Source organism: Rana temporaria, chromosome 9 (assembly GCF_905171775.1).
Source record: "Rana temporaria chromosome 9, aRanTem1.1, whole genome shotgun sequence".
In the NCBI taxonomy this organism is placed as follows: Eukaryota; Metazoa; Chordata; class Amphibia; order Anura; family Ranidae; genus Rana; species Rana temporaria.
Window position 1 is genome coordinate 3642379 of NC_053497.1, and position 9008 is coordinate 3651386.

The 9008-nt window shown below is 48.3% G+C and overlaps 1 non-coding gene across 1 annotated transcript; it reads right to left on the reverse strand.

Moving 5' to 3' along the window:
• Nucleotides 1-3013: 3013 nt before the first annotated feature.
• On the reverse strand, nt 3014-3085 carry TRNAG-UCC. Its single transcript has one exon. It is a non-coding gene; the product is annotated as a tRNA-Gly (tRNA).
• Nucleotides 3086-9008: the final 5923 nt, after the last annotated feature.

Genomic DNA, 9008 nt, shown 5'->3' on the forward strand with positions numbered 1-9008 from the left:
GAGATGTGGACATTACAGTGGGAGAGATGAGATGTGGACATTACAGTGGGGGAGATGTGGAGATTACAATGGCGGAGATGTGGAGATTACAATGGCGGAGATGTGGACATTACAGTGGGGGAGATGTGGAGATTACAGTGGGAGAGATGAGATGTGGACATTACAGTGGGGGAGATGTGGAGATTAAGAAATACGTATGTGTAGCGCTAAAATTAATAAATGAATATCAAAATACCAAAAATGTGTGTAGTAAAAAATAAAACACATATAACATTAATAAATGTTGGACACAAATTATGAAACATGTGAGATTCCTCTGTAGCGAGGAGTGACAACAGTGCCGACTGGCACGTGAACTGATGCACCTAAGGTGGTATCAAACATAAAAGCAGAGTCCAACAAAACTCATAAGTGTGATGATCCGATGTATATAGCAAAGTTCATCAACATCCACAAATCATTCAAGTGAAAAGGTGAATAAATGGAAAAAGCGTGACTCCTTTATCGTGACAATCCCATCACCGCAAAAAGTGCAGGCTTACCGGAACTTGTTGACCACTGGTGGCATATGCCAAAAGAGGTCAGTCAAGGCTTTATATGACAATTGTCAAACAGCGATCCTTGGCAGGAAGCGTAGGTCCTCTTGGGAGGACTCCACTGTCGCCCCATTTACATGCAAGAGCTCTTTTACTTCCAGCCAAATGTAAGTTTGTTAGCTGTGAATAAACACGTATTTTTTCTTTTATACGGAGTTACGCTATGTGGCCACTTCTCTTTATTTTTCCCTATGCACCACTAACACACTGAGCCAATTGGTTTTGGGATACCAACATCAGTATAGCTTCCGGCTCACTCCTGGGGACCTATTCCATATAAGGACCTACCCATCAGTTGGACCTACGCTTCCTGCCAAGGATCGCTGTTTGACAATTGTCATATAAAGCCTTGACTGACCTCTTTTGGCATATGCCACCAGTGGTCAACAAGTTCCGGTAAGCCTGCACTTTTTCCGGTGATGGGATTGTCACGATAAAGGAGTCACGCTTTTTCCATTTATTCACTGTTTCACTTGAATGATTTGTGGATGTTGATGAACTTTGCTATATACATCGGATCATCACACTTATGAGTTTTGTTGGACTCTGCTTTTATGTTTGATACCACCTTAGGTGCATCAGTTCACGTGCCAGTCGGCACTGTTGTCACCCCTCGCTACAGAGGAATCTCACATGTTTCATAATTTGTGTCCAACATTTATTAATGTTATATGTGTTTTATTTTTTACTACACACATTTTTGGTATTTTGATATTCATTTATTAATTTTAGCGCTACACATACGTATTTCTTGGTTGTTTTGCTTTTTTGAATGAGCCGTGTCAGCAGCTACCATTTACGCACACCCGGCAGCGCAGGGTATCCACTCTCGAGATGTGGAGATTACAATGGCGGAGATGGGGAGATTACAATGGCGGAGATGTGGAGATTACAATGGCGGAGATGTGGACATTACAGTGGGGGAGATGTGGACATTACAGTGGGGGAGATGTGGACATTACAGTGGGAGAGATGAGATGTGGACATTACAGTGGGAGAGATGAGATGTGGACATTACAGTGGGAGAGATGAGATGTGGACATTACAGTGGGAGAGATGAGATGTGGACATTACAGTGGGAGAGATGAGATGTGGACATTACAGTGGGAGAGATGAGATGTGGAGATTACAGTGACGGAGATGTGGACATTACAGTGACGGAGCTGCCCAGCTCTCGCACAGTCAGTGTACGTTGATGGCAGCGGCTGCGGGCTGTGGAAATTATCCGCCGCTCTAGATGTTGCCACAGCAGGACAGTTGAATTGTTGCTTTATGTGTCCGGGTTGAAACCCGGGCACATGTGTCAAAAACCGGACTGTACGGGTCAAAACCGGACATGTGGCAACCCTAGTACTGACTGCTCCCTTTAATATCCAGGCCTGATACTGCAAGGTTCTCCCTCTCTCTCTTCATCAACTTTATCCTTCCCAATTTATGTTGATGTTGGCCGTGTGGGCCTGGAGAATAAGGCATTGAAAAACCCCCTCGTTCACTGTCTGGACCTTCGCTCACTATTTGTCTCTACAACTGCACCCCTGGGCCATATCAAGGTAACGCAATATGCCGATCCCAAAAACAAACCAGCGGCTCCTGCGGGGGTAGCGCTACACACATATAAAAAAAACGGGGGGTAGCCATCCGGGCCCCTGGGGACCTCTGGACCCTTTAGTAAAAAGAAAAAAAAAATGTTAATTTTTTTTTTAAGTTTTTATTAAAAAAAAAGGGGGAGGGTGCCATCCGGGGACCTGGGGACCTCCAGGCCCCTGGGGACCTCTGGACCCTTTAATAAAAAACAAAAAATAAATAAAAAATGTAAATTAAAAAAAAAATTATAAAAAAAAAAGGATCTCTGGGTCCTTTAATAAAAAAATAAAATAAAAACATAAAAAAAAAATATAAAAAAAAAGGGGGGGTTGCCACCCGGGCCCCTTACAGGTGTACTGCCTGTACCCCTCTGATGGCGGCCCTGATATGAGGTCACACCTAAACTCTTTCCATATGTATGCTGGCCGGGCCTTCCACTACATAGATGACGGTATGGTAGGTATGCCTAATAGAAATTCAGCATGGGTGGCCTCTGTTCTCTCAGACCCGCCCCTGCAGAGCAGTGTAACTCATTGATGTCCAATAGATGAGTAGAGACGTCCGTCGGTGTCAGGATGGTGGGGTGTCCGGTGTCATATTCCTGCTGGGGGGACGTCTGTGCAGGAAGTTCTTCTCATACGATGGACACGGCGAGGACTAAGCGTCTTCTATCAGTTGTTACGTTCGCCTTCTATAGATTCCGGGGGAACATTTTTAATTCTTCCTCAAACATTCCACACATTCACTTCAATGGTTTTATTCCACCGCTAATATATACTCAGCATTGAACTTGTATAGCGCTCATTTATCTAAGAACTCCAAGTATTGGAGATGGCGTTGGCCGGGAATCGAACCCGGAACAGCTGCTTGGAAGGCAGCTATGACTACCATTGCACCACCAACGCAAGGTCTTTGTGGGAGGCAACCGGAGTACCCGGAGGAAACCCACGCAAGCACAGGGAGAACATGTAAACTCCAAGCAGATAGTGTCCTGGTCAGGATTTGAACCAAGGACCCCAGTGCTGCAAGGCTCACCAGTAAGCCTCTGTGCTGCCCATATGCGGCCTGTGTTCTATAAGGCCCGCCCCCGCTGAGCGGGGTACATCAGTTATGTCTACTCAACACAACTCAAGAATAAATCCAAACTTATCCTAATCTACAATCTATATATAACACTCCTATATATGAATAATACACCCCCCCACAATATGCACACTTATCCCATTCCTTCCAACAGTCCCGGATTTGGTGGGACTTTCCCGCATTTCTACCTCTGTCCCGTGGTAGAAGAGTTTTGTCCCGCATTACTGCATCTGTTGATGATAATATAGTTACTTTTAGCATATCCAGTACAGCTTGTGATTGGCGAGCAAACCCGCTGGGTGTGGCCTGTGTAGCTGTAGAGAGAGCGTGCAGCTGTCAAATTCAACCTGTGATGTCGGGGATGGGTGGGACTGCTACCTAGATCCGCCCCTTTGTCAGGCAACCAGCGTATAGGGAAAGAGCGGGCATTTATACATTGATGGCGGGGAGAAGATGCCCAGGTGTGATATGAATTGTCCCTTCACATACTGTGCCCGGGGTTTTCCTGCACTCACAGCGCGGCTTCTGTACATAAAAGTGACATCTCTCCCACTGCAGCCTCCCTGCTCTGCACTCACACCCGGGACAAGTACTGGTCTGGCCCAGTGCAGCGTGTTCAAGGGGAGGAGAGGGGGGAGCTGCACCGTTCTCCTTATCTACTCCCTGCTCAGGGTGTTTGGGAGGTGGAGATGAGATGAGTGTGCACTGACTTAGTGCACCGAGAGAGAGAACCGAGCTGTGACAGAGACAGCTACAGAAAGGGGACCGTGTGGGGGATGGTAGAGCTTTGGGGGAGAGGAGGACAGAGGAGAAGAGGCGTGGGTAGGGTTGCCACCTTTTCGTCAAGCCAAACCCAAACACATTAGCAGCGCACGCCAATATATATATATATAATTATTTTTGTAGTACATTAAATTCATTACCTCTGCACAAAGCAATGCACGGCTAATTTTTTTTTATGTAGTATATACTGTGTATACATTTTTGTGATTAAATACAATTTCTAATCATAAGGAGTTAATCATAAAAGTCCCCCTTTATATCAGAGTCAACCGTGTTCTCCTTTAGTTCTGAATCCACAGAGTTCCCAATTACATTTGAATGCACAGGGTTCTGCAGAAGAGAAGTGCAGAGGGTATGATGGGGGCAGTATGTACAGGAGAGGAGGAGTGCAGAGGGTATGATGGGGGCAGTATGTACAGGAGAGGAGGAGTGCAGAGGGTATGATGGGGGCAGTATGTACAGGAGAGGAGGAGTGCAGAGGGTATGATGGGGCAGTATGTACAGGAGAGGAGGAGTGCAGAGGGTATGATGGGGGCAGTATGTACGGGAGAGGAGGAGTGCAGAGGGTATGATGGGGGCAGTATGTACGGGAGAGGAGGAGTGCAGAGGGTATGATGGGGGCAGTATGTACGGGAGAGGAGGAGTGCAGAGGGTATGATGGGGGCAGTATGTACGGGAGAGGAGGAGTGCAGAGGGTATGATGGGGGCAGTATGTAAGGGAGAGGAGGAGTGCAGAGGGTATGATGGGGGCAGTATGTACGGGAGAGGAGGAGTGCAGAGGGTATGATGGGGGCAGTATGTACGGGAGAGGAGGAGTGCAGAGGGTATGATGGGGGCAGTATGTACGGGAGAGGAGGAGTGCAAAGGGTATGATGGGGGCAGTATGTACGGGAGAGGAGGAGTGCAGAGGGTATGATGGGGGCAGTATGTACGGGAGAGGAGGAGTGCAAAGGGTATGATGGGGGCAGTATGTACGGGAGAGGAGGAGTGCAGAGGGTATGATGGGGGCAGTATGTACGGGTTACATGAATGGCTATAAATGACTCCACATTATCTAGTCTGAACAATTGGATTGGATGATGTTTGCACAGACTGTTAATGAAGTGTGAAGTGATCTGTCACATGTGTTCGGGCTGCTGCAGACCTCACCCCCACCCTCAAACTCACTGGGGTAGATTCAGGTAGGGGCGCGCACTGCTACGGTGGCGCAGCGTACCGTTTTTACGCTACGCCTCCGTAAATTACTGGAGCTACGCTTCATTCACAAAGCATTTGCTCCGTAATTTGTGAATCATGTGCCCGGGTTACAGGCAGTACAAAACCCGGGCACATGATTTCAGACCCGTACTGTCCGGGGGAAACCCGTACAGGTGGCAACCCTAAGGGGGGAGATGTGGACATTACAGTGGGGGAGATGTGGACATTACAATGGGGGAGATGTGGACATTACAGTGGGGGAGAAGTGGACATTACAGTGGCGGAGATGTGGAGATTACAGTGGCGGAGATGTGGAGATTACAGTATGGGGGGAGATGTGGACATTACAGTGGGGGAGAAGTGGACATTACAGTGGGGAGATGTGGACATTACAGTGGGGGAGATGTGGACATTACAGTATGGGGGGGGGGGATGTGGACATTACAGTGGGGGAGAAGTGGACATTACAGTGGGGGAGAAGTGGACATTACAGTGGGGAGATGTGGACATTACAGTATGGGGGGAGATGTGGACATTACAGTATGGGGGGGGGAGATGTGGACATTACAGTGGGGGAGAAGTGGACATTACAGTGGGGGAGATGTGGACATTACAGTGGGGGAGATGTGGACATTACAGTGGGGAACATGTGGACATTACAGTATGGGGGGGGGGGGGGAGATGTGGACATTACAGTATGGGGGGGGAGATGTGGACATTACAGTGGGGGAGAAGTGGACATTACAGTGGGGGAGATGTGGACATTACAGTATGGGGGGAGATGTGGACATTACAGTGGGGGGAGATGTGGACATTACAGTATGGGGGGAGAAGTGGACATTACAGTATGGGGGGAGAAGTGGACATTACAGTATGGGGGGAGATGTGGACATTACAGTGGGGGAGATGTGGACATTACAGTATGGGGGGAGATGTGGACATTACAGTGGGGGGATATGTGGATATTACAGTGGGGGAGATGTGGACATTACAGTGGGGGAGGATGTGGACATTACAGTGGGGGGGGGGGGGGTGTGGACATTACAGTGGGGGGGAGATGTGGACATTACAGTGGGGGGAGATGTGGACATTACAGTGGGGGAGATGAGGACATTACAGTGGGGGAGATGTGGACATTACAGTGGGGGGGGGAGATGTGGATATTACAGTGGGGGGAGATGAGGACATTACAGTGGGGGAGATGTGGACATTACAGTGGGGGGAGATGTGGACATTACAGTATGGGGGGATATGTGGATATTACAGTGGGGGAGATGTGGACATTACAGTGGGGGAGATGAGGACATTACAGTGGGGGAGATGTGGACATTACAGTGGGGGGAGATGTGGACATTACAGTATGGGGGGGGGGGGAGATGTGGACATTACAGTGGGGGGAGATGTGGACATTACAGTGGGGGGAGATGTGGACATTACAGTATGGGGGGGGGGAGATGTGGACATTACAGTGGGGGGAGATGTGGACATTACAGTATGGGGGAGATGTGGACATTACAGTGGGGAGATGTGGACATTACAGTGGGGGGAGATGTGGACATTACAGTGGGGGGAGATGTGGACATTACAGTGGGGGAGATGTGGACATTACAGTGGGGGAGATGTGGACATTACAGTGGGGGAGAAGTGGACATTACAGTGGGGGAGATGTGGACATTACAGTGGGGACTATATATGGTGGTGATCCAAAAAATGATCCGATCCATGACTCTGATCTGAGGAACGATCCGAACCGTGAGTTTTTTGATCCGTTGCACCCCTATCTATTACACATCCCTACACACACCAGAGGAGGAAGACGTGGCCATAGAGCCCCTTCCAGCCTTGCAAATGTGACCAGTGCCTCCAAGTGGTAATGAGCCCCGGTCATGAAAGGATTAAATAAAAGAGGAAGAAATTCAAATGTAAATATACCAAATTTTTATTGTGTGTTTTATGAAAGTAGAATTCTGGACCTAGACACATTTGTTTCATTTTCCATCTATAAATACTCTGAATAAACCAAGAGTCCTTTGGTAAAATCAATTGGCCAGAAGTGAAGATCTAGTGATCCTCTCGCCCCATTCGCTGACAGCACTTTTGACCAAGAGATTCCAAGCCTGCCCACCACGGCAAGGTAGACTCTTCTAGGGCAGGACCTACACTAAGCTACCCTACTGGATGCTAGTCATCCTTTTTCTAATGTTGGGTGTGTGTTTGTAGTACGGCCTCATCCTATAATCTGTGTGTGCGATCTACTCTCTCCTAATTTGGGATGTGTGTGTGTGTGTGCATCTCTCTAAAGCATGGAGCGATCAGTTTATGTACATCTGGACGTCCTCTGTTAATGTAGGTCAGTGCATGCCAGTCCAGTGTGTGTCAGTAAATAAACATTCATCAGTAATCAACAGAAATAACATTAATATGTACAACTGGCACAAGCAAAGGATTGCAGGAGAGTCCTACTACCTAACTGCCAGGTATAGGTGACTATTTCAGTGTCCCTTGTGTCTGCACCATCATACCGGCAGCAGTGCGGCTGCTTTATGGGGGGCACCAGACTGATTTGTCTTGCGGCCCAGTCCACCTCATAAGACTGGCACTACACTAAAAGTGTAGCACAAGCCAACGGGGACTCTTTTCATGCTGCCCCCCTGCAAAGTGCTGCCCTGGGCCTTGTTGGCCTAGGCCAAGATACAGCGTTGGATAAGACGGGAATAGAACTGGGTCGCGTGAGCCCGCTGCTTTTCCTGAGCTCAATTATCCGGGGTGAAGCACTGGATGGGGGGACGACGCTACCAATCTGTGTGGTGATGTCTTCAGTCTTCCGTGGGGTGATAAGACGGGGAATAGCACTGGGTCGCCTGCTGTTTTTCTTCAGCTCAATCAGCCAGGGCAAAGCACTTGGTGGGGTGCTGTTACCACATGGTGGGGTGATGCCATCCGTCCTTCGTGGGGTGATAGGACGGGGAGTAGCACTGGGTCGCCTAAGTCTGCTGCTTTCCTTGAGTTCATTCATTTGGGGTAAAGCAATTGATGGTGGGTTGATGTCCCCACATGATGGTGGGTTGGTGTCCCCACATGGTGGTGGGTTGGTGTCCCCACATGATGGTGAGTTGATGTCACCACATGATGGTGGGTTGATGTCCCCACATGGTGGTGGGTTGGTGTCCCCACATGATGGTGAGTTGATGTCACCACATGATGGTGGGTTGCTGTCACCACATGATGGTGGGTTGCTGTCACCACATGATGGTGAGTTGATGTCACCACATGATGGTGGGTTGATGACTTCTTTCTACGGTGTCTGTGTTTTTTTTTTTTTATGATTTGTTACACTTTCTTTGTGAAATGGTAGGGGTACGGGTACAATGTACCCCATTACCAATTCACATACAGGGCTTATTGGAATCTGGAAGACCCCTTTAACAAAGGGGACCCCCATATCCGCCCCTCCCCCTATGTGAATTGGTAATGGTGTACATTGTACCCCTACCATTTCACAAAGAAAGTGTAACAAATTGTAAAAAAAAAAAAACACAGACACCGTTGAAAAAAGTCCTTTATAAAAAAAAAAAAAAAAGATTCCAGCGGTGGTAATCCACTCTCGGTCTCCTGCGATGGGTGATCTTGTCTCCAGCGATGAGATAATCTCCTCTTCATCCAGGTCCAGGATCCAGCGATCAGATGTCCAGCGCAGCGCATCCTGTCTCCACCGGAGACACCCCCCGGGAATGATGCAGCGGGAGCCAGTGACAGCTCTTATGT